At 50.2% G+C, this 25,091-nt stretch overlaps 10 non-coding genes and 3 pseudogenes across 10 annotated transcripts; all 13 read right to left on the reverse strand.

Annotated features, from left to right (window-relative positions):
• Positions 1-80: 80 nt before the first annotated feature.
• On the reverse strand, positions 81-271 carry LOC137505717 (U2 spliceosomal RNA). Its single transcript, XR_011020315.1, has one exon. It is a non-coding gene; the product is annotated as a U2 spliceosomal RNA (small nuclear RNA).
• A 2,117-nt stretch (positions 272-2,388) lies between these two features.
• On the reverse strand, positions 2,389-2,579 carry LOC137505512 (U2 spliceosomal RNA). The gene has a single exon (XR_011020122.1). It is a non-coding gene; the product is annotated as a U2 spliceosomal RNA (small nuclear RNA).
• Positions 2,580-3,762: 1,183 nt separating this feature from the next.
• Positions 3,763-3,953, reverse strand: LOC137505547 (U2 spliceosomal RNA). Its single transcript, XR_011020156.1, has one exon. It is a non-coding gene; the product is annotated as a U2 spliceosomal RNA (small nuclear RNA).
• A 1,174-nt stretch (positions 3,954-5,127) lies between these two features.
• Positions 5,128-5,318, reverse strand: LOC137505513 (U2 spliceosomal RNA). The gene has a single exon (XR_011020123.1). It is a non-coding gene; the product is annotated as a U2 spliceosomal RNA (small nuclear RNA).
• Positions 5,319-6,501: 1,183 nt separating this feature from the next.
• Positions 6,502-6,692, reverse strand: LOC137505610 (U2 spliceosomal RNA). The gene has a single exon (XR_011020218.1). It is a non-coding gene; the product is annotated as a U2 spliceosomal RNA (small nuclear RNA).
• A 1,179-nt stretch (positions 6,693-7,871) lies between these two features.
• LOC137505653 (U2 spliceosomal RNA) lies at positions 7,872-8,062 on the reverse strand. Its single transcript, XR_011020260.1, has one exon. It is a non-coding gene; the product is annotated as a U2 spliceosomal RNA (small nuclear RNA).
• A 1,513-nt stretch (positions 8,063-9,575) lies between these two features.
• On the reverse strand, positions 9,576-9,746 carry LOC137505699 (U2 spliceosomal RNA; annotated as a pseudogene).
• A 1,179-nt stretch (positions 9,747-10,925) lies between these two features.
• On the reverse strand, positions 10,926-11,116 carry LOC137505673 (U2 spliceosomal RNA). Its single transcript, XR_011020279.1, has one exon. It is a non-coding gene; the product is annotated as a U2 spliceosomal RNA (small nuclear RNA).
• Positions 11,117-12,298: 1,182 nt separating this feature from the next.
• On the reverse strand, positions 12,299-12,417 carry LOC137505792 (U2 spliceosomal RNA; annotated as a pseudogene).
• A 7,885-nt stretch (positions 12,418-20,302) lies between these two features.
• On the reverse strand, positions 20,303-20,404 carry LOC137505761 (U2 spliceosomal RNA; annotated as a pseudogene).
• A 1,179-nt stretch (positions 20,405-21,583) lies between these two features.
• Positions 21,584-21,774, reverse strand: LOC137505655 (U2 spliceosomal RNA). The gene has a single exon (XR_011020261.1). It is a non-coding gene; the product is annotated as a U2 spliceosomal RNA (small nuclear RNA).
• Positions 21,775-22,955: 1,181 nt separating this feature from the next.
• Positions 22,956-23,146, reverse strand: LOC137505663 (U2 spliceosomal RNA). Its single transcript, XR_011020269.1, has one exon. It is a non-coding gene; the product is annotated as a U2 spliceosomal RNA (small nuclear RNA).
• Positions 23,147-24,328: 1,182 nt separating this feature from the next.
• On the reverse strand, positions 24,329-24,519 carry LOC137505515 (U2 spliceosomal RNA). Its single transcript, XR_011020125.1, has one exon. It is a non-coding gene; the product is annotated as a U2 spliceosomal RNA (small nuclear RNA).
• Between the last annotated feature and the right edge of the window lie 572 nt (positions 24,520-25,091).

The raw sequence follows: 25,091 nt of genomic DNA on the forward strand, positions 1-25,091 counted from the left end.
ACTACACTTCCCTACACTTAGTTAGTTAGTCAGCTGGGTATTTGAGTAGTTTTGATCTGTTTTTTGACACTAGTTAGAGAGAGTAGTGCACCGGTCCTGGAGGTACTGCAATACCAGGTCGATGCGCGGAGTGGACAGAGCAAGCTCTTCTATCATCTCCCTGTTCCAAAAATCCATTTAATATATGGTCCCCAGATAGGGGACGTATCAGATATTAAACTGATAAGAACAGATACTACACTTGATCTTAGCCAAAAGGCCGAGAAGCGATAACCCTAATTACCTTCTAAATGCAGCAGCGGCGAACAGCGCACAACCCAGCACTGCCCCGCACAGCCGGCTAACCCCGGCCAGCTACCAGCTGCCAGGGGGGGGGGCCCTTCCCACTGCCTGTGCAGGCCTGCCGGGCCCCCGGGATGGGCGCACCTGTGCTAAACGCAGACGCACGGGCCAGGCTCAGCTGCCGCCTGATCACATTAGCATGGCCCCGCCCAGCGCCACAACAGCCATCACCCCTCCGCTGCCATGCCTCCACGTCGAAGAGAAAAGTAAAGTAGGCTTCCGGCTCCCTGCATTCTGGCAACACGCTAGGAGAGAGTGTGGAGGGCAGAGGAAGAAGTCAAGTCTCTAGCCTGGCTGGCTGTTTGAGAACACAGTGCATCTTTCTTTCGTTCATCCTCCTTCCTCTTCATATCTCTCTGTCTGTGTGGACGTGCGCGGTGTGCCACAAGAGGGAGACACAGGCTGGGGAGTGGAGAGCCTAAACAGGAGTTGCCTTCCTAGCCTGCTGCACACTCTCACAGCCTGGCACTGAAGCAGGCACCTGAGCAGGTGGTGCTGAGTCATGCAGGAAGCCAACCGATGATGTCACAATGCTCTGAGCCCAGGCAGCTGCTAAGTAAAGGGGCTGCAGCCAGGGCTCTGCCTGCCAGTCCGCTGGAAGCTCTCTAGGGGAAGGATGCAGCTGCTTTTCTTGCAGAGGACAACGTGCAAACGTGAAGGAAAGTGATCCGTTCATGGTTTTTTTGACCTGCAGCAACTGCGCCACGCAAGTACAATACAGACTAATCAAAATTAAAAATGATTTTTTTTTCTTTGGTTGTGGGGTTTTTTGTGTGTTTTTTTCTGACTTCTTTTCCTGTCTGTTCTCAGGTTCTGATAACCAATGCGAAATACAGAGTCCATGAATAAATGACACAGATGCACAAAAATAGGCACACACAGATTTGAAACAATGTTTTTATTGTGGATTTCACAATGTATCCTGCACCCAACAGTAGCAGCACAGACATAGACCGCACAGCAGGGTGGACAATACACAACACTTGCTACTGGCAAATTCACTTTGCAGAGGGACACTTAATTTCTCCACTACACTTCCCTACACTTAGTTAGTTAGTCAGCTGGGTATTTGAGTAGTTTTGATCTGTTTTTTTGACACTAGTTAGAGAGAGTAGTGCACCGGTCCTGGAGGTACTGCAATACCAGGTTGATGCGCGGAGGCTCTCTGCATTCTGGCAACACGCTAGGAGAGAGTGTGGAGGGCAGAGGAAGAAGTCAAGTCTCTAGCCTGGCTGGCTGTTTGAGAACACAGTGCATCTTTCTTTCGTTCATCCTCCTTCCTCTTCATATCTCTCTGTCTGTGTGGACGTGCGCGGTGTGCCACAAGAGGGAGACACAGGCCGGGGAGTGGAGAGCCTAAACAGGAGTTGCCTTCCTAGCCTGCTGCACACTCTCACAGCCTGGCACTGAAGCAGGCACCTGAGCAGGTGGTGCTGAGTCATGCAGGAAGCCAACCGATGATGTCACAATGCTCTGAGCCCAGGCAGCTGCTAAGTAAAGGGGCTGCAGCCAGGGCTCTGCCTGCCAGTCCGCTGGAAGCTCTCTGGGGGAAGGATGCAGCGGCTTTTCTTGCAGAGGACAACGTGCAAACGTGAAGGAAAGTGATCCGTTCATGGTTTTTTTGACCTGCAGCAACTGCGCCGCGCAAGTACAATACAGACTAATCAAAATTAAAAATGATTTTTTTTTTCTTTGGTTGTGGGGTTTTTTTGTGTGTTTTTCTGACTTCTTTTCCTGTCTGTTCTCAGGTTCTGATAACCAATGCGAAATACAGAGTCCATGAATAAATGACACAGTTGCACAAAAATAGGCACACACAGATTTGAAACAATGTTTTTATTGTGGATTTCACAATGTATCCTGCACCCAACAGTAGCAGCACAGACATAGACCGCACAGCAGGGTGGACAATACACAACACTTGCTACTGGCAAATTCACTTTGCAGAGGGACACTTAATTTCTCCACTACACTTCCCTACACTTAGTTAGTTAGTCAGCTGGGTATTTGAGTAGTTTTGATCTGTTTTTTGACACTAGTTAGAGAGAGTAGTGCACCGGTCCTGGAGGTACTGCAATACCAGGTCGATGCGCGGAGTGGACAGAGCAAGCTCTTCTTCCATCTCCCTGTTCCAAAAATCCATTTAATATATGGTCCCCAGATAGGGGACGTATCAGATATTAAACTGATAAGAACAGATACTACACTTGATCTTAGCCAAAAGGCCGAGAAGCGATAACCCTAATTACCTTCTAAATGCAGCAGCGGCGAACAGCGCACAACCCAGCACTGCCCCGCACAGCCGGCTAACCCCGGCCAGCTACCAGCTGCCAGGGGGGGGGGGGGGCCCTTCCCACTGCCTGTGCAGGCCTGCCGGGCCCCCGGGATGGGCGCACCTGTGCTAAACGCAGACGCACGGGCCAGGCTCAGCTGCCGCCTGATCACATTAGCATGGCCCCGCCCACCGCCACAACAGCCATCACCCCTCCGCTGCCATGCCTCCACGTCGAAGAGAAAAGTAAAGTAGGCTTCCGGCTCCCTGCATTCTGGCAACACGCTAGAAGAGAGTGTGGAGGGCAGAGGAAGAAGTCAAGTCTCTAGCCTGGCTGGCTGTTTGAGAACACAGTGCATCTTTCTTTCGTTCATCCTCCTTCCTCTTCATATCTCTCTGTCTGTGTGGACGTGCGCGGTGTGCCACAAGAGGGAGACACAGGCCGGGGAGTGGAGAGCCTAAACAGGAGTTGCCTTCCTAGCCTGCTGCACACTCTCACAGCCTGGCACAGAAGCAGGCACCTGAGCAGGTGGTGCTGAGTCATGCAGGAAGCCAACCGATGATGTCACAATGCTCTGAGCCCAGGCAGCTGCTAAGTAAAGGGGCTGCAGCCAGGGCTCTGCCTGCCAGTCCGCTGGAAGCTCTCTGGGGGAAGGATGCAGCTGCTTTTCTTGCAGAGGACAACGTGCAAACGTGAAGGAAAGTGATCCGTTCATGGTTTTTTTGACCTGCAGCAACTGCGCCACGCAAGTACAATACAGACTAATCAAAATTAAAAATGATTTTTTTTTCTTTGGTTGTGGGGTTTTTTGTGTGTGTTTTTCTGACTTCTTTTCCTGTCTGTTCTCAGGTTCTGATAACCAATGCGAAATACAGAGTCCATGAATAAATGACACAGATGCACAAAAATAGGCACACACAGATTTGAAACAATGTTTTTATTGTGGATTTCACAATGTATCCTGCACCCAACAGTAGCAGCACAGACATAGACCGCACAGCAGGGTGGACAATACACAACACTTGCTACTGGCAAATTCACTTTGCAGAGGGACACTTAATTTCTCCACTACACTTCCCTACACTTAGTTAGTTAGTCAGCTGGGTATTTGAGTAGTTTTGATCTGTTTTTTGACACTAGTTAGAGAGAGTAGTGCACCGGTCCTGGAGGTACTGCAATACCAGGTCGATGCGCGGAGTGGACAGAGCAAGCTCTTCTTCCATCTCCCTGTTCCAAAAATCCATTTAATATATGGTCCCCAGATAGGGGACGTATCAGATATTAAACTGATAAGAACAGATACTACACTTGATCTTAGCCAAAAGGCCAAGAAGCGATAACCCTAATTACCTTCTAAATGCAGCAGCGGCGAACAGCGCACAACCCAGCACTGCCCCGCACAGCCGGCTAACCCCGGCCAGCTGCCAGGGGGGGAGGGGGGGCCTTCCCACTGCCTGTGCAGGCCTGCCGGGCCCCCGGGATGGGCGCACCTGTGCTAAACGCAGACGCACGGGCCAGGCTCAGCTGCCGCCTGATTACATTAGCATGGCCCGCCCAGCGCCGGAACAGCCATCACCCCTCCGCTGCCGTGCCTCCACGTCGAAGAGAAAAGTAAAGTAGGCTTCCGGCTCCCTGCATTCTGGCAACACGCTAGGAGAGAGTGTGGAGGGCAGAGGAAGAAGTCAAGTCTCTAGCCTGGCTGGCTGTTTGAGAACACAGTGCATCTTTCTTTCGTTCATCCTCCTTCCTCTTCATATCTCTCTGTCTGTGTGGACGTGCGCGGTGTGCCACAAGAGGGAGACACAGGCCGGGGAGTGGAGAGCCTAAACAGGAGTTGCCTTCCTAGCCTGCTGCACACTCTCACAGCCTGGCACTGAAGCAGGCACCTGAGCAGGTGGTGCTGAGTCATGCAGGAAGCCAACCGATGATGTCACAATGCTCTGAGCCCAGGCAGCTGCTAAGTAAAGGGGCTGCAGCCAGGGCTCTGCCTGCCAGTCCGCTGGAAGCTCTCTGGGGGAAGGATGCAGCTGCTTTTCTTGCAGAGGACAACGTGCAAACGTGAAGGAAAGTGATCAGTTCATGGGTTTTTTGACCTGCAGCAACTGCGCCGCGCAAGTACAATACAGACTAATCAAAATTAAAAATGATTTTTTTTTCTTTGGTTGTGGGGTTTTTTTGTGTGTTTTTCTGACTTCTTTTCCTGTCTGTTCTCAGGTTCTGATAACCAATGCGAAATACAGAGTCCATGAATAAATGACACAGATGCACAAAAATAGGCACACACAGATTTGAAACAATGTTTTTATTGTGGATTTCACAATGTATCCTGCACCCAACAGTAGCAGCACAGACATAGACCGCACAGCAGGGTGGACAATACACAACACTTGCTACTGGCAAATTCACTTTGCAGAGGGACACTTAATTTCTCCACTACACTTCCCTACACTTAGTTAGTTAGTCAGCTGGGTATTTGAGTAGTTTTGATCTGTTTTTTGACACTAGTTAGAGAGAGTAGTGCACCGGTCCTGGAGGTACTGCAATACCAGGTCGATGCGCGGAGTGGACAGAGCAAGCTCTTCTTCCATCTCCCTGTTCCAAAAATCCATTTAATATATGGTCCCCAGATAGGGGACGTATCAGATATTAAACTGATAAGAACAGATACTACACTTGATCTTAGCCAAAAGGCCGAGAAGCGATAACCCTAATTACCTTCTAAATGCAGCAGCGGCGAACAGCGCACAACCCAGCACTGCCCCGCACAGCCGGCTAACCCCGGCCAGCTACCAGCTGCCAGGGGGGGGGGGGGGGGGCCTTCCCACTGCCTGTGCAGGCCTGCCGGGCCCCCGGGATGGGCGCACCTGTGCTAAACGCAGACGCACGGGCCAGGCTCAGCTGCCGCCTGATTACATTAGCATGGCCCGCCCAGCGCCAGAACAGCCATCACCCCTCCGCTGCCGTGCCTCCACGTCGAAGAGAAAAGTAAAGTACGCTTCCGGCTCCCTGCATTCTGGCAACACGCTAGGAGAGAGTGTGGAGGGCAGAGGAAGAAGTCAAGTCTCTAGCCTGGCTGGCTGTTTGAGAACACAGTGCATCTTTCTTTCGTTCATCCTCCTTCCTCTTCATATCTCTCTGTCTGTGTGGACGTGCGCGGTGTGCCACAAGAGGGAGACACAGGCCGGGGAGTGGAGAGCCTAAACAGGAGTTGCCTTCCTAGCCTGCTGCACACTCTCACAGCCTGGCACTGAAGCAGGCACCTGAGCAGGTGGTGCTGAGTCATGCAGGAAGCCAACCGATGATGTCACAATGCTCTGAGCCCAGGCAGCTGCTAAGTAAAGGGGCTGCAGCCAGGGCTCTGCCTGCCAGTCCGCTGGAAGCTCTCTGGGGGAAGGATGCAGCTGCTTTTCTTGCAGAGGACAACGTGCAAACGTGAAGGAAAGTGATCAGTTCATGGTTTTTTTGACCTGCAGCAACTGCGCCGCGCAAGTACAATACAGACTAATCAAAATTAAAAATGATTTTTTTTTCTTTGGTTGTGGGTTTTTTTTGTGTGTTTTTCTGACTTCTTTTCCTGTCTGTTCTCAGGTTCTGATAACCAATGCGAAATACAGAGTCCATGAATAAATGACACAGATGCACAAAAATAGGCACACACAGATTTGAAACAATGTTTTTATTGTGGATTTCACAATGTATCCTGCACCCAACAGTAGCAGCACAGACATAGACCGCACAGCAGGGTGGACAATACACAACACTTGCTACTGGCAAATTCACTTTGCAGAGGGACACTTAATTTCTCCACTACACTTCCCTACACTTAGTTAGTTAGTCAGCTGGGTATTTGAGTAGTTTTGATCTGTTTTTTGACACTAGTTAGAGAGAGTAGTGCACCGGTCCTAGAGGTACTGCAATACCAGGTCGATGCGCGGAGTGGACAGAGCAAGCTCTTCTTCCATCTCCCTGTTCCAAAAATCCATTTAATATATGGTCCCCAGATAGGGGACGTATCAGATATTAAACTGATAAGAACAGATACTACACTTGATCTTAGCCAAAAGGCCGAGAAGCGATAACCCTAATTACCTTCTAAATGCAGCAGCGGCGAACAGCACACAACCCAGCACTGCCCCGCACAGCCGGCTAACCCCGGCCAGCTACCAGCTGCCAGGGGGGGGCCCCCTTCCCACTGCCTGTGCAGGCCTGCCGGGCCCCCGGGATGGGCGCACCTGTGCTAAACGCAGACGCACAGGCCAGGCTCAGCTGCCGCCTGATTACATTAGCATGGCCCCGCCCAGCGCCGGAACAGCCATCACCCCTCCGCTGCCGTGCCTCCACGTCGAAGAGAAAAGTAAAGTAGGCTTCCGGCTCCCTGCATTCTGGCAACACGCTAGGAGAGAGTGTGGAGGGCAGAGGAAGAAGTCAAGTCTCTAGCCTGGCTGGCTGTTTGAGAACACAGTGCATCTTTCTTTCGTTCATCCTCCTTCCTCTTCATATCTCTCTGTCTGTGTGGACGTGCGCGGTGTGCCACAAGAGGGAGACACAGGCCGGGGAGTGGAGAGCCTAAACAGGAGTTGCCTTCCTAGCCTGCTGCACACTCTCACAGCCTGGCACTGAAGCAGGCACCTGAGCAGGTGGTGCTGAGTCATGCAGGAAGCCAACCGATGATGTCACAATGCTCTGAGCCCAGGCAGCTGCTAAGTAAAGGGGCTGCAGCCAGGGCTCTGCCTGCCAGTCCGCTGGAAGCTCTCTGGGGGAAGGATGCAGCTGCTTTTCTTGCAGAGGACAACGTGCAAACGTGAAGGAAAGTGATCCGTTCATGGGTTTTTTGACCTGCAGCAACTGCGCCGCGCAAGTACAATACAGACTAATCAAAATTAAAAATGATTTTTTTTTCTTTGGTTGTGGGTTTTTTTTTGTGTGTTTTTCTGACTTCTTTTTCTGTCTGTTCTCAGGTTCTGATAACCAATGCGAAATACAGAGTCCATGAATAAATAACACAGATGCACAAAAATAGGCACACACAGATTTGAAACAATGTTTTTATTGTGGATTTCACAATGTATCCTGCACCCAACAGTAGCAGCACAGACATAGACCGCACAGCAGGGTGGACAATACACAACACTTGCTACTGGCAAATTCACTTTGCAGAGGGACACTTAATTTCTCCACTACACTTCCCTACACTTAGTTAGTTAGTCAGCTGGGTATTTGAGTAGTTTTGATCTGTTTTTTGACACTAGTTAGAGAGAGTAGTGCACCGGTCCTGGAGGTACTGCAATACCAGGTCGATGCGCGGAGTGGACAGAGCAAGCTCTTCTTCCATCTCCCTGTTCCAAAAATCCATTTAATATATGGTCCCCAGATAGGGGACGTATCAGATATTAAACTGATAACAACAGATACTACACTTGATCTTAGCCAAAAGGCCGAGAAGCGATAACCCTAATTACCTTCTAAATGCAGCAGCGGCGAACAGCGCACAACCCAGCACTGCCCCGCACAGCCGGCTAACCCCGGCCAGCTACCAGCTGCCAGGGGGGGGGGCCCTTCCCACTGCCTGTGCAGGCCTGCCGGGCCCCCGGGATGGGCGCACCTGTGCTAAACGCAGACGCACGGAACAGGCTCAGCTGCTGCCTGATCACATTAGCATGGCCCCGCCCAGCGCCACAACAGCCATCACCCCTCCGCTGCCGTGCCTCCACGTCGAAGAGAAAAGTAAAGTAGGCTTCCGGCTCCCTGCATTCTGGCAACACGCTAGGAGAGAGTGTGGAGGGCAGAGGAAGAAGTCAAGTCTCTAGCCTGGCTGGCTGTTTGAGAACACAGTGCATCTTTCTTTCGTTCATCCTCCTTCCTCTTCATATCTCTCTGTCTGTGTGGACGTGCGCGGTGTGCCACAAGAGGGAGACACAGGCCGGGGAGTGGAGAGCCTAAACAGGAGTTGCCTTCCTAGCCTGCTGCACACTCTCACAGCCTGGCACTGAAGCAGGCACCTGAGCAGGTGGTGCTGAGTCATGCAGGAAGCCAACCGATGATGTCACAATGCTCTGAGCCCAGGCAGCTGCTAAGTAAAGGGGCTGCAGCCAGGGCTCTGCCTGCCAGTCCGCTGGAAGCTCTCTGGGGGAAGGATGCAGCTGCTTTTCTTGCAGAGGACAACGTGCAAACGTGAAGGAAAGTGATCCGTTCATGGTTTTTTTGACCTGCAGCAACTGCGCCGCGCAAGTACAATACAGACTAATCAAAATTAAAAATGATTTTTTTTTTTCTTTGGTTGTGGGTTTTTTTGTGTGTGTTTTTCTAACTTCTTTTCCTGTCTGTTCTCAGGTTCTGATAACCAATGCGAAATACAGAGTCCATGAATAAATGACACAGATGCACAAAAATAGGCACACACAGATTTGAAACAATGTTTTTATTGTGGATTTCACAATGTATCCTGCACCCAACAGTAGCAGCACAGACATAGACCGCACAGCAGGGTGGACAATACACAACACTTGCTACTGGCAAATTCACTTTGCAGAGGGACACTTAATTTCTCCACTACACTTCCCTACACTTAGTTAGTTAGTCAGCTGGGTATTTGAGTAGTTTTGATCTGTTTTTTGACACTAGTTAGAGAGAGTGGTGCACCGGTCCTGGAGGTACTGCAATACCAGGTCGATGCGCGGAGAATCAGAGCAGGGACAAGGTCCTCCAGCACCCAAGGCTGAGACACCAAAGTGCGCCCCTCCGCCCCTCCCACCCCAGCCGTCACACACTGATTGTTATTAGACTAAGAGGTGCCACAGGGCCCTCAACCTCCCCAACACCTTAATATCTAGTTATCTGGCTTGCAGTCACTGCTATGTATCCCCTTTTCTTATTTCTTTCTGCTTCATACACAATTAGGAATGACAGCTGAATGAATTGTGCGCCCCCTCCTACACTGCGCCCTGAGGCTGGAGCCTCTGCAGCCTATGCCTCGGCCCGGCCATGCGCGGAGTGGACAGAGCAAGCTCTTCTTCCATCTCCCTGTTCCAAAAATCCATTTAATATATGGTCCCCAGATAGGGGACGTATCAGATATTAAACTGATAAGAACAGATACTACACTTGATCTTAGCCAAAAGGCCGAGAAGCGATAACCCTAATTACCTTCTAAATGCAGCAGCGGCGAACAGCGCACAACCCAGCACTGCCCCGCACAGCCGGCTAACCCCGGCCAGCTACCAGCTGCCAGGGAGGGGGCCCCCTTCCCACTGCCTGTGCAGGCCTGCCGGGCCCCCGGGATGGGCGCACCTGTGCTAAACGCAGACGCACGGGCCAGGCTCAGCTGCCGCCTGATTACATTAGCATGGCCCCGCCCAGCGCCGGAACAGCCATCACCCCTCCGCTGCCGTGCCTCCACGTCGAAGAGAAAAGTAAAGTAGGCTTCCGGCTCCCTGCATTCTGGCAACACGCTAGGAGAGAGTGTGGAGGGCAGAGGAGGAAGTCAAGTCTCTAGCCTGGCTGGCTGTTTGAGAACACAGTGCATCTTTCTTTCGTTCATCCTCCTTCCTCTTCATATCTCTCTGTCTGTGTGGACGTGCGCGGTGTGCCACAAGAGGGAGACACAGGCCGGGGAGTGGAGAGCCTAAACAGGAGTTGCCTTCCTAGCCTGCTGCACACTCTCACAGCCTGGCACTGAAGCAGGCACCTGAGCAGGTGGTGCTGAGTCATGCAGGAAGCCAACCGATGATGTCACAATGCTCTGAGCCCAGGCAGCTGCTAAGTAAAGGGGCTGCAGCCAGGGCTCTGCCTGCCAGTCCGCTGGAAGCTCTCTGGGGGAAGGATGCAGCTGCTTTTCTTGCAGAGGACAACGTGCAAACGTGAAGGAAAGTGATCCGTTCATGGTTTTTTTGACCTGCAGCAACTGCGCCGCGCAAGTACAATACAGACTAATCAAAATTAAAAATGATTTTTTTTTCTTTGGTTGTGGTTTTTTTTTGTGTGTTTTTCTGACTTCTTTTCCTGTCTGTTCTCAGGTTCTGATAACCAATGCGAAATACAGAGTCCATGAATAAATGACACAGATGCACAAAAATAGGCACACACAGATTTGAAACAATGTTTTTATTGTGGATTTCACAATGTATCCTGCACCCAACAGTAGCAGCACAGACATAGACCGCACAGCAGGGTGGACAATACACAACACTTGCTACTGGCAAATTCACTTTGCAGAGGGACACTTAATTTCTCCACTACACTTCCCTACACTTAGTTAGTTAGTCAGCTGGGTATTTGAGTAGTTTTGATCTGTTTTTTGACACTAGTTAGAGAGAGTAGTGCACCGGTCCTGGAGGTACTGCAATACCAGGTCGATGCGCGGAGTGGACAGAGCAAGCTCTTCTTCCATCTCCCTGTTCCAAAAATCCATTTAATATATGGTCCCCAGATAGGGGACGTATCAGATATTAAACTGATAAGAACAGATACTACACTTGATCTTAGCCAAAAGGCCGACAAGCGATAACCCTAATTACCTTCTAAATGCAGCAGCGGCGAACAGCGCACAACCCAGCACTGCCCCGCACAGCCGGCTAACCCCGGCCAGCTACCAGCTGCCAGGGGGGAGGGGGGCCCCTTCCCACTGCCTGTGCAGGCCTGCCGGGCCCCCGGGATGGGCGCACCTGTGCTAAACGCAGACGCACGGGCCAGGCTCAGCTGCCGCCTGATTACATTAGCATGGCCCGCCCAGCGCCGAAACAGCCATCACCCCTCCGCTGCCGTGCCTCCACGTCGAAGAGAAAAGTAAAGTAGGCTTCCGGCTCCCTGCATTCTGGCAACACGCTAGGAGAGAGTGTGGAGGGCAGAGGAAGAAGTCAAGTCTCTAGCCTGGCTGGCTGTTTGAGAACACAGTGCATCTTTCTTTCGTTCATCCTCCTTCCTCTTCATATCTCTCTGTCTGTGTGGACGTGCGCGGTGTGCCACAAGAGGGAGACACAGGCCGGGGAGTGGAGAGCCTAAACAGGAGTTGCCTTCCTAGCCTGCTGCACACTCTCACAGCCTGGCACTGAAGCAGGCACCTGAGCAGGTGGTGCTGAGTCATGCAGGAAGCCAACCGATGATGTCACAATGCTCTGAGCCCAGGCAGCTGCTAAGTAAAGGGGCTGCAGCCAGGGCTCTGCCTGCCAGTCCGCTGGAAGCTCTCTGGGGGAAGGATGCAGCTGCTTTTCTTGCAGAGGACAACGTGCAAACGTGAAGGAAAGTGATCCGTTCATGGTTTTTTTGACCTGCAGCAACTGCGCCGCGCAAGTACAATACAGACTAATCAAAATTAAAAATGATTTTTTTTTCTTTGGTTGTGGTTTTTTTTTTGTGTGTTTTTCTGACTTCTTTTCCTGTCTGTTCTCAGGTTCTGATAACCAATGCGAAATACAGAGTCCATGAATAAATGACACAGATGCACAAAAATAGGCACACACAGATTTGAAACAATGTTTTTATTGTGGATTTCACAATGTATCCTGCACCCAACAGTAGCAGCACAGACATAGACCGCACAGCAGGGTGGACAATACACAACACTTGCTACTGGCAAATTCACTTTGCAGAGGGACACTTAATTTCTCCACTACACTTCCCTACACTTAGTTAGTTAGTCAGCTGGGTATTTGAGTAGTTTTGATCTGTTTTTTGACACTAGTTAGAGAGAGTAGTGCACCGGTCCTGGAGGTACTGCAATACCAGGTCGATGCGCGGAGTGGACAGAGCAAGCTCTTCTTCCATCTCCCTGTTCCAAAAATCCATTTAATATATGGTCCCCAGATAGTGTTGGGCGAACAGTGTTCGCCACTGTTCGGGTTCTGCAGAACATCACCCTGTTCGGGTGATGTTCGGGTTCGGCCGAACACCTGATGGTGTTCGGCCAAACTGTTCGGCCATATGGCCGAACTAAGAGCGCATGGCAGAAACGTTACCCGAACGTTCGGCTAGCGCTGTGATTGGCCGAACGGGTCACGTGTAGTGTTGGGCGAACATCTAGATGTTCGGGTTCGGGCCGAACATGGCCGCGATGTTCGAGTGTTCGAGCCGAACTCCGAACATAATGGAAGTCAATGGGGACCCGAACTTTCTTGCTTTGTAAAGCCTCCTTATATGCTACATACCCCAAATTTACAGGGTATATGCACCTTGGGAGTGGGTACAAGAGGAAAAAAAAATTAGCAAAAAGAGCTTATAGTTTTTGAGAAAATCGATTTTAAAGTTTCAAAGGGAAAACTGTCTTTTAAATGCGGGAAATGTCTGTTTTCTTTGCACAGGTAACATGCTTTTTATCGGCATGCAGTCATAAATGTAATACATTTAAGAGGTTCCAGGAAAAGGGACTGGTAACGCTAACCCAGCAGCAGCACACGTGATGGAACAGGAGGAGGGTGGCGCAGGAGGAGAAGGCCACGCTTTGAGACACAACAACCCAGGCCTTGCATGAGGACAAGAAGCGTGCGGATAGCAATTTGCGTTTTGTCGCCATGCAGTCATAAATGTAATACAGATGAGAGGTTCAATAAACAGGGACCGGAAACGCTAACCCATCACAGATGTTCATTGTTCATGTTACTTGGTTGGGGTCCGGGAGTGTTGCGTAGTCGTTTCCAATCCACGATTGATTCATTTTAATTTGAGTCAGACGGTCTGCATTTTCTGTGGAGAGGCGGATACGCCGATCTGTGACAATGCCTCCGGCAGCACTGAAACAGCGTTCCGACATAACGCTGGCTGCCGGGCAAGCCAGCACCTCTATTGCGTACATTGCCAGTTTGTGCCAGATGTCTAGCTTCGATACCCAATAGTTGAAGGGTGCAGATGGATTGTTCAACACAGCTATGCCATCTGACATGTAGTCCTTGACCATCTTCTCCAGGCGATCGGTGTTGGAGGTGGATCTGCACGCTTGCTGTTCTGTGTGCTGCTACATGGGTGTCAGAAAATTTTCCCACTCCAAGGACACTGCCGATACCATTCCCTTTTGGGCACTAGCTGCGGCTTGTGTTGTTTGCTGCCCTCCTGGTCGTCCTGGGTTTGCGGAAGTCAGTCTGTCGGCGAACAACTGGCTAGAGGAGGGGGAGGATGTCAATCTCCTCTTTAAAGTCTCCACAAGGGCCTGCTGGTATTCTTCCATTTTGACCTGTCGGACTCTTTCTTCAAGCAGTTTTGGAACATTGTGTTTGTACCGTGGATCCAGAAGGGTATAAACCCAGTAATTGGTGTTGTCCAGAATGCGCACAATGCGTGGGTCGCGTTCAATGCAGTCCTAGGCCGAAGAGGTCATAGCCTAGGGTCACAAAAACCTGTTTATTTGGGCTATTTCAATGGTAGTGATGGTGACGTACATAAATCTCAGCCATGGCCGTTAGCAACGTCTGAATTTCACGAAATGTCTCATGCAGGTAGAAGACATATTGTTAGACTTGGATTCCAAAGATGGGGTCCCTACAGCTCTGCAAACCAGAGTTACAGGGGTCCAAAATTGGTAAAATCCCCCATAGGCTTTAATTGGGCCTCCTATTTACAGTTCCAAAATCTCACATCTTTTCAAAGGGCAATTGATCAGCAGTGGCAAATTTTCTAGCATTGTAGGGACCCTTAAGGGGGAACATGACTGGTGAGTTTCGGGCCCCTAGGCCAAAGAGGTCATAGCCTAGGGTAGTGTTGGGCGAACAGTGTTCGCCACTGTTCGGGTTCTGCAGAACATCAACCTGTTCGGGTGATGTTCGAGTTCGGCCGAACACCTAGTGGTGTTCGGCCAAACTGTTCGGGGTTCGCCCGAACTGCTGAATGGCCAGCCGAACAGGGCCGAACAGGGGCCCTGTTCGGCCGAATACTGCCCCCCTATGGGGTCGCAGGCATAAGGGGGGAGCATGCCCCGATCGCGGGGGGGGGGGGGTCGGAAATTCCCCCCACCCCTCCGCTAGCGCTCCCCCCTCTGCCCGCTTCCCCATACAAAAGTTTAAGGAAGTAAAACAGTACCGGTGGTAGTGGGTGGCTGGCAGTGGGCGGCACTGTGAAGTGAGTGACTGAGGAGGAGGAGTCCGGAGAGTGACGCGTTGAGGGAGGCCGGGCAGCGGGCGGTTCAGCAGTAGTACGGTACTACTGCTGAACCGCCCACTGCCCGGCCTCCCTCAACGCGTCACTCTCCTGACTCCTCCTCCTCAGTCACTCACTTCACAGTGCCGCCCACTGCCAGCCACCAACTACCACCGGTACTGTTTTACTTCCTTAAACTTTTGTATGGGGAAGCGGGCAGAGGGGGGAGCGCTAGCAGAGGGGGTGGGGGGAATTTCCGACCCCCCCCCGCGATCGGGGCATGCTCCCCCCTTATGCCTGCAACCCCATAGAGCCTCCAAAAGCGGGATGTTTGAGGAGTTCGGGGTTCGGCCCGAACATGCCGAACATCGCGGCCATGTTCGGCGAACTTTCCCGAACCCGAACATCCAGGTGTTCGCCCAACACTAGCCTAGGGTCACAAAAACCTGTTTATTTGGGTTATTTCAATGGTAGTGATGGTGACGTACATAAATCTCAGCCATGGCCGTTAGCAACGTCTGAATTTCACGAAATGTCTCATGCAGGTAGAAGACATATTGTTAGACTTGGATTCCAAAGACGGGGTCCCTACATCTCTGCAAACCAGAGTTACAGGGGTCCAAAATTGGTAAAATCCCCCATAGACTTTAATTGCCTCCCTATTTCACTTTCCAAAATCTCACATCTTTTCAAAGGGCAATGGCTCAGCAGTACCAAATTTTCTAGCATTGTAGGGACCCTTAGGGGGAACATGACTGGTGAGTTTCGGGCCCCTAGGCCAAAGAGGTCATAGCCTAGGGTCACAAAAACCTGTTTATTTGGGCTATTTCAATGGTAGTGATGGTGACGTACATAAATCTCAGCTATGGCCGTTAGCAACGTCTGAATTTCACGAAATGTCTCATGCAGGTAGAAGACATATTGTTAGACTTGGATTCCAAAGATGGGGTCCCTACATCTCTGCAAACCAGAGTTACAGGGGTCCAAAATTGGTAAAATCCCCCATAGACTTTCATTGCCTCCCTATTTCACTTTCCAAAATCTCACATCTTTTCAAAGGGCAATGGCTCAGCAGTACCAAATTTTCTAGCATTGTAGGGACCCTTAGGGGGAACATGACTGGTGAGTTTCGGGCCCCTAGGCCAAAGAGGTCATAGCCTAGGGTCACAAAAACCTGTTTATTTGGGCTATTTCAATGGTAGTGATGGTGACGTACATAAATCTCAGCTATGGCCGTTAGCAACGACTGAATTTCACGAAATGTCTCATGCAGGTAGAAGACATATTGTTAGACTTGGATTCCAAAGATGGGGTCCCTACATCTCTGCAAACCAGAGTTACAGGGGTCCAAAATTGGTAAAATCCCCCATAGACTTTCATTGCCTCCCTATTTCACTTTCCAAAATCTCACATCTTTTCAAAGGGCAATGGCTCAGCAGTACCAAATTTTCTAGCATTGTAGGGACCCTTAGGGGGAACATGACTGGTGAGTTTCGGGCCCCTAGGCCAAAGAGGTCATAGCCTAGGGTCACAAAAACCTGTTTATTTGGGCTATTTCAATGGTAGTGATGGTGACGTACATAAATCTCAGCTATGGCCGTTAGCAACGTCTGAATTTCACGAAATGTCTCATGCAGGTAGAAGACATATTGTTAGACTTGGATTCCAAAGATGGGGTCCCTACATCTCTGCAAACCAGAGTTACAGGGGTCCAAAATTGGTAAAATCCCCCATAGACTTTCATTGCCTCCCTATTTCACTTTCCAAAATCTCACATCTTTTCAAAGGGCAATGGCTCAGCAGTACCAAATTTTCTAGCATTGTAGGGACCCTTAGGGGGAACATGACTGGTGAGTTTCGGGCCCCTAGGCCAAAGAGGTCATAGCCTAGGGTCACAAAAACCTGTTTATTTGGGCTATTTCAATGGTAGTGATGGTGACGTACATAAATCTCAGCTATGGCCGTTAGCAACATCTGAATTTCACGAAATGTCTCATGCAGGTAGAAGACATATTGTTAGACTTGGATTCCAAAGATGGGGTCCCTACATCTCTGCAAACCAGAGTTACAGGGGTCCAAAATTGGTAAAATCCCCCATAGACTTTCATTGCCTCCCTATTTCACTTTCCAAAATCTCACATCTTTTCAAAGGGCAATGGCTCAGCAGTACCAAATTTTCTAGCATTGTAGGGACCCTTAGGGGGAACATGACTGGTGAGTTTCGGGCCCCTAGGCCAAAGAGGTCATAGCCTAGGGTCACAAAAACCTGTTTATTTGGGCTATTTCTATGGTAGTGATGGTGCCGTACATAAATCTCAGCTATGGCCATTAGCAACGTCTGAATTTCACGAAATGTCTCATGCAGGTAGAAGACATATTGTTAGACTTGGATTCCAAAGATGGGGTCCCTACATCTCTGCAAACCAGAGTTACAGGGGTCCAAAATTGGTAAAATCCCCCATAGACTTTCATTGCCTCCCTATTTCACTTTCCAAAATCTCACATCTTTTCAAAGGGCAATGGCTCAGCAGTACCAAATTTTCTAGCATTGTAGGGACCCTTAGGGGGAACATGACTGGTGAGTTTCGGGCCCCTAGGCCAAAGAGGTCATAGCCTAGGGTCACAAAAACCTGTTTATTTGGGCTATTTCAATGGTAGTGATGGTGACGTACATAAATCTCAGCTATGGCCGTTAGCAACGTCTGAATTTCACGAAATGTCTCATGCAGGTAGAAGACATATTGTTAGACTTGGATTTCAAAGATGGGGTTCCTACATCTCTGCAAACCAGAGTTACAGGGGTCCAAAATTGGTAAAATCCCCCATAGACTTTCATTGCCTCCCTATTTCACTTTCCAAAATCTCACATCTTTTCAAAGGGCAATGGCTCAGCAGTACCAAATTTTCTAGCATTGTAGGGACCCTTAGGGGGAACATGACTGGTGAGTTTCGGGCCCCTAGGCCAAAGAGGTCATAGCCTAGGGTCACAAAAACCTGTTTATTTGGGCTATTTCTATGGTAGTGATGGTGCCGTACATAAATCTCAGCTATGGCCATTAGCAACGTCTGAATTTCACGAAATGTCTCATGCAGGTAGAAGACATATTGTTAGACTTGGATTCCAAAGATGGGGTCCCTACATCTCTGCAAACCAGAGTTACAGGGGTCCAAAATTGGTAAAATCCCCCATAGACTTTCATTGCCTCCCTATTTCACTTTCCAAAATCTCACATCTTTTCAAAGGGCAATGGCTCAGCAGTACCAAATTTTCTAGCATTGTAGGGACCCTTAGGGGGAACATGACTGGTGAGTTTCGGGCCCCTAGGCCAAAGAGGTCATAGCCTAGGGTCACAAAAACCTGTTTATTTGGGCTATTTCAATGGTAGTGATGGTGACGTACATAAATCTCAGCTATGGCCGTTAGCAACGTCTGAATTTCACGAAATGTCTCATGCAGGTAGAAGACATATTGTTAGACTTGGATTTCAAAGATGGGGTTCCTACATCTCTGCAAACCAGAGTTACAGGGGTCCAAAATTGGTAAAATCCCCCATAGACTTTCATTGCCTCCCTATTTCACTTTCCAAAATCTCACATCTTTTCAAAGGGCAATGGCTCAGCAGTACCAAATTTTCTAGCATTGTAGGGACCCTTAGGGGGATCATGACTGGTGAGTTTTGCCACTGCTGAGCCATTGCCCTTTGAAATGGTGTGAGATTTTGGAACGGTAAATAGTAGGCCCAATGAAAGCCTATGGGGGATTTTACCAATTTTGGACCCCTGTAACTCTGGTTTGCAAAGATGTAGGGACCCCATCTTTGGAATCCAAGTCTAACAATATGTCTTCTACCTGCATGAGACATTTCGTGAAATTCAGACGTTGCTAACGGCCATAGCTGAGATTTATGTACGTCACCATCACTACCATTGAAATAGCCCAAATAAACAGGTTTTTGTGACCCTAGGCTATGACCTCTTTGGCCTAGGGGCCCGAAACTCACCAGTCATGTTCCCCTAAGGGTCCCTACAATGCTAGAAAATTTGGTACTGCTGAGCCATTGCCCTTTGAAAAGATGTGAGATTTTGGAAAGTGAAATAGGGAGGCAATGAAAGTCTATGGGGGATTTTACCAATTTTGGACCCCTGTAACTCTGGTTTGCAGAGATGTAGGGACCCCATCTTTGGAATCCAAGTCTAACAATATGTCTTCTACCTGCATGAGACATTTCGTGAAATTCAGACGTTGCTAACGGCCATGGCTGAGACTTATGTACGTCACCATCACTACCACTGAAATAGCCCAAATAAACAGGTTTTTGTGACCCTAGGCTATGACCTCTTCGGCCTAGGACTGCATTGAACGCGACCCAGGCATTGTGCGCATTCTGGACAACACCAATTACTGGGTTTATACCCTTCTGGATCCACGGTACAAACACAATGTTCCAAAACTGCTTGAAGAAAGAGTCCGACAGGTCAAAATGGAAGAATACCAGCAGGCCCTTGTGGAGACTTTAAAGAGGAGATTGACATCCTCCCCCTCCTCTAGCCAGTTGTACGCCGACAGACTGACTTCCGCAAACCCAGGACGACCAGGAGGGCAGCAAACAACACAAGCCGCAGCTAGTGCCCAAAAGGGAATGGTATCGGCAGTGTCCTTGGAGTGGGAAAATTTTCTGACACCAATGCAGCAGCACACAGAACAGCAAGCGTGCAGATCCACCTCCAACACCGATCGCCTGGAGAAGATGGTCAAGGACTACATGTCAGATGGCATAGCTGTGTTGAACAATCCATCTGCACCCTTCAACTATTGGGTATCGAAGCTAGACACCTGGCACAAACTAGCAATGTACGCAATAGAGGTGCTGGCTTGCCCGGCAGCCAGCGTTATGTCGGAACGCTGTTTTAGTGCTGCCGGAGGCATCGTCACAGATCGGCGTATCCGCCTCTCTACAGAAAATGCAGACCGTCTGACTCAAATTAAAATGAATCAATCGTGGATTGGAAATGACTACGCAACACTCCCGGACCCCAACCAAGTAACATGAACAATGAACATCTGTGATGGGTTAGCGTTTCCGGTCCCTGTTTATTGAACCTCTCATCTGTATTAAATTTATGACTGCATGGCGACAAAACGCAAATTGCTATCCGCACGCTTCTTGTCCTCATGCAAGGCCTGGGTTGTTGTGTCTCAAAGCGTGGCCTTCTCCTCCTGCGCCACCCTCCTCCTGTTCCATCACGTGTGCTGCTGCTGGGTTAGCGTTACCGGTCCCTTTTCCTGGAACCTCTTATATGTATTACATTTATGACTGCATGCCGACAAAAAGCATGTTACCTGTGCAAAGAAAACAGACATTTCCCGCATTTAAAAGACAGTTTTCCCTTTGAAACTTTAAAATCGATTTTCTCAAAAACTATAAGCTCTTTTTGCTAACAATTTTTTTCCTCTTGTACCCACTCCCAAGTTGCACATACCCTGTAAACTTGGGGTATGTAGCATGTAAGGAGGCTTTACAAAGCACGAAAGTTCGGGTCCCCATTGACTTCCATTATGTTCGGAGTTCGGCTCGAACACCCGAACATCGCGGCCATGTTCGGCCTGTTCGGCCCGAACCCGAACATCTAGGTGTTCGCCCAACACTATCCCCAGATAGGGGACGTATCAGATATTAAACTGATAAGAACAGATACTACACTTGATCTTAGCCAAAAGGCCGAGAAGCGATAACCCTAATTACCTTCTAAATGCAGCAGCGGCGAACAGCGCACAACCCAGCACTGCCCCGCACAGCCGGCTAACCCCGGCCAGCTACCAGCTGCCAGAGGGGGGCCCCCTTCCCACTGCCTGTGCAGGCCTGCCGGGCCCCCGGGATGGGCGCACCTGTGCTAAACGCAGACGCACGGGCCAGGCTCAGCTGCCGCCTGATTACATTAGCATGGCCCCGCCCAGCGCCGGAACAGCCATCACCCCTCCGCTGCCGTGCCTCCATGTCGAAGAGAAAAGTAAAGTAGGCTTCCGGCTCCCTGCATTCTGGCAACACGCTAGGAGAGAGTGTGGAGGGCAGAGGAAGAAGTCAAGTCTCTAGCCTGGCTGGCTGTTTGAGAACACAGTGCATCTTTCTTTCGTTCATCCTCCTTCCTCTTCATATCTCTCTGTCTGTGTGGACGTGCGCGGTGTGCCACAAGAGGGAGACACAGGCCGGGGAGTGGAGAGCCTAAACAGGAGTTGCCTTCCTAGCCTGCTGCACACTCTCACAGCCTGGCACTGAAGCAGGCACCTGAGCAGGTGGTGCTGAGTCATGCAGGAAGCCAACCGATGATGTCACAATGCTCTGAGCCCAGGCAGCTGCTAAGTAAAGGGGCTGCAGCCAGGGCTCTGCCTGCCAGTCCGCTGGAAGCTCTCTGGGGGAAGGATGCAGCTGCTTTTCTTGCAGAGGACAACGTGCAAACGTGAAGGAAAGTGATCCGTTCATGGTTTTTTTGACCTGCAGCAACTGCGCCGCGCAAGTACAATACAGACTAATCAAAATTAAAAATGATTTTTTTTTCTTTGGTTGTGGGTTTTTTTTTGTGTGTTTTTCTGACTTCTTTTTCTGTCTGTTCTCAGGTTCTGATAACCAATGCGAAATACAGAGTCCATGAATAAATGACACAGATGCACAAAAATAGGCACACACAGATTTGAAACAATGTTTTTATTGTGGATTTCACAATGTATCCTGCACCCAACAGTAGCAGCACAGACATAGACCGCACAGCAGGGTGGACAATACACAACACTTGCTACTGGCAAATTCACTTTGCAGAGGGACACTTAATTTCTCCACTACACTTCCCTACACTTAGTTAGTTAGTCAGCTGGGTATTTGAGTAGTTTTGATCTGTTTTTTGACACTAGTTAGAGAGAGTAGTGCACCGGTCCTGGAGGTACTGCAATACCAGGTCGATGCGCGGAGTGGACAGAGCAAGCTCTTCTTCCATCTCCCTGTTCCAAAAATCCATTTAATATATGGTCCCCAGATAGGGGACGTATCAGATATTAAACTGATAACAACAGATACTACACTTGATCTTAGCCAAAAGGCCGAGAAGCGATAACCCTAATTAGCTTCTAAATGCAGCAGCGGCGAACAGCGCACAACCCAGCACTGCCCCGCACAGCCGGCTAACCCCGGCCAGCTACCAGATGCCAGGGGGGGGGGGCCCTTCCCACTGCCTGTGCAGGCCTGCCGGGCCCCCGGGATGGGCGCACCTGTGCTAAACGCAGACGCACGGGCCAGGCTCAGCTGCCGCCTGATCACATTAGCATGGCCCCGCCCAGCGCCACAACAGCCATCACCCCTCCGCTGCCGTGCCTCCACGTCGAAGAGAAAAGTAAAGTAGGCTTCCGGCTCCCTGCATTCTGGCAACACGCTAGGAGAGAGTGTGGAGGGCAGAGGAAGAAGTCAAGTCTCTAGCCTGGCTGGCTGTTTGAGAACACAGTGCATCTTTCTTTTGTTCATCCTCCTTCCTCTTCATATCTCTCTGTCTGTGTGGACGTGCGCGGTGTGCCACAAGAGGGAGACACAGGCCGGGGAGTGGAGAGCCTAAACAGGAGTTGCCTTCCTAGCCTGCTGCACACTCCCACAGCCTGGCACTGAAGCAGGCACCTGAGCAGGTGGTGCTGAGTCATGCAGGAAGCCAACCGATGATGTCACAATGCTCTGAGCCCAGGCAGCTGCTAAGTAAAGGGGCTGCAGCCAGGGCTCTGCCTGCCAGTCCGCTGGAAGCTCTCTGGGGGAAGGATGCAGCTGCTTTTCTTGCAGAGGACAACGTGCAAACGTGAAGGAAAGTGATCCGTTCATGGTTTTTTTGACCTGCAGCAACTGCGCCGCGCAAGTACAATACAGACTAATCAAAATTAAAAATGATTTTTTTTTTCTTTGGTTGTGGGGGGTTTTTTGTGTGTTTTTCTGACTTCTTTTCCTGTCTGTTCTCAGGTTCTGATAACCAATGCGAAATACAGAGTCCATGAATAAATGACACAGATGCACAAAAATAGGCACACACAGATTTGAAACAATGTTTTTATTGTGGATTTCACAATCTATCCTGCACCCAACAGTAGCAGCACAGACATAGACCGCACAGCAGGGTGGACAATACACAACACTTGCTACTGGCAAATTCACTTTGCAGAGGGACACTTAATTTCTCCACTACACTTCCCTACACTTAGTTAGTTAGTCAGCTGGGTATTTGAGTAGTTTTGATCTGTTTTTTGACACTAGTTAGAGAGAGTAGTGCACCGGTCCTGGATGTACTGCAATACCAGGTCGATGCGCGGAGTGGACAGAGCAAGCTCTTCTTCCATCTCCCTGTTCCAAAAATCCATTTAATATATGGTCCCCAGATAGGGGACGTATCAGATATTAAACTGATAACAACAGATACTACACTTGATCTTAGCCAAAAGGCCGAGAAGCGATAACCCTAATTACCTTCTAAATGCAGCAGCGGCGAACAGCGCACAACCCAGCACTGCCCCGCACAGCCGGCTAACCCCGGCCAGCTACCAGCTGCCAGGGGGGGGGGGGCCCTTCCCACTGCCTGTGCAGGCCTGCCGGGCCCCCGGGATGGGCGCACCTGTGCTAAACGCAGACGCACGGGCCAGGCTCAGCTGCCGCCTGATCACATTAGCATGGCCCCGCCCAGCGCCACAACAGCCATCACCCCTCCGCTGCCGTGCCTCCACGTCGAAGAGAAAAGTAAAGTAGGCTTCCGGCTCCCTGCATTCTGGCAACACGCTAGGAGAGAGTGTGGAGGGCAGAGAAAGAAGTCAAGTCTCTAGCGTGGCTGGCTGTTTGAGAACACAGTGCATCTTTCTTTCGTTCATCCTCCTTCCTCTTCATATCTCTCTGTCTGTGTGGACGTGCGCGGTGTGCCACAAGAGGGAGACACAGGCCGGGGAGTGGAGAGCCTAAACAGGAGTTGCCTTCCTAGCCTGCTGCACACTCTCACAGCCTGGCACTGAAGCAGGCACCTGAGCAGGTGGTGCTGAGTCATGCAGGAAGCCAACCGATGATGTCACAATGCTCTGAGCCCAGGCAGCTGCTAAGTAAAGGGGCTGCAGCCAGGGCTCTGCCTGCCAGTCCGCTGGAAGCTCTCTGGGGGAAAGATGCAGCTGCTTTTCTTGCAGAGGACAACGTGCAAACGTGAAGGAAAGTGATCCGTTCATGGTTTTTTTGACCTGCAGCAACTGCGCCGCGCAAGTACAATACAGACTAATCAAAATTAAAAATGATTTTTTTTTCTTTGGTTGTGGGTTTTTTTTTTGTGTGTTTTTCTGACTTCTTTTCCTTTCTGTTCTCAGGTTCTGATAACCAATGCGAAATACAGAGTCCATGAATAAATGACACAGATGCACAAAAATAGGCACACACAGATTTGAAACAATGTTTTTATTGTGGATTTCACAATGTATCCTGCACCCAACAGTAGCCGCACAGACATAGACCGCACAGCAGGGTGGACAATACACAACACTTGCTACTGGCAAATTCACTTTGCAGAGGGACACTTAATTTCTCCACTACACTTCCCTACACTTAGTTAGTTAGTCAGCTGGGTATTTGAGTCGTTTTGATCTGTTTTTTGACACTAGTTAGAGAGAGTAGTGCACCGGTCCTGGAGGTACTGCAATACCAGGTCGATGCGCGGAGTGGACAGAGCAAGCTCTTCTTCCATCTCCCTGTTCCAAAAATCCATTTAATATATGGTCCCCAGATAGGGGACGTATCAGATATTAAACTGATAAGAACAGATACTACACTTGATCTTAGCCAAAAGGCCGAGAAGCGATAACCCTAATTACAGGGGCGTAGCAATAGGGGGTGCAGAGGTAGCGACCGCATCGGGGCCCTTGGGCCAGAGGGGCCCCAAAGGGCTCTCCCTCAACTACATTATTAGCTCTCTATTGGTCCTGTGCTCATAATAATCACTTCTATAGATGCTGTGAATAGTGGTAATCACTAACACACTGTTCCCCATCCCCTTCTTGCACCTCTGACACTGTAGTTGCCACTGGCAGGTTTTGGTGCGCCGTATCAATTGTTATGTTTAGAGTGCTTGGGGGGCCCCATTGTAGAACTTGCATCGGGGCCCACAGCTCCTTAGCTACGCCACTGCCTAATTACCTTCTAAATGCAGCAGCGGCGAACAGCGCACAACCCAGCACTGCCCCGCACAGCCGGCTAACCCCGGCCAGCTACCAGCTGCCAGGGGGGGGGCCCCTTCCCACTGCCTGTGCAGTCCTGCCGGGCCCCCGGGATGGGCGCACCTGTGCTACACGCAGACGCACGGGCCAGGCTCAGCTGCCGCCTGATCACATTAGCATGGCCCCGCCCAGCGCCGGAACAGCCATCACCCCTCCGC

This window comes from Hyperolius riggenbachi, chromosome 4 (assembly GCF_040937935.1).
Source record: "Hyperolius riggenbachi isolate aHypRig1 chromosome 4, aHypRig1.pri, whole genome shotgun sequence".
NCBI classification, from domain to species: domain Eukaryota; kingdom Metazoa; phylum Chordata; class Amphibia; order Anura; family Hyperoliidae; genus Hyperolius; species Hyperolius riggenbachi.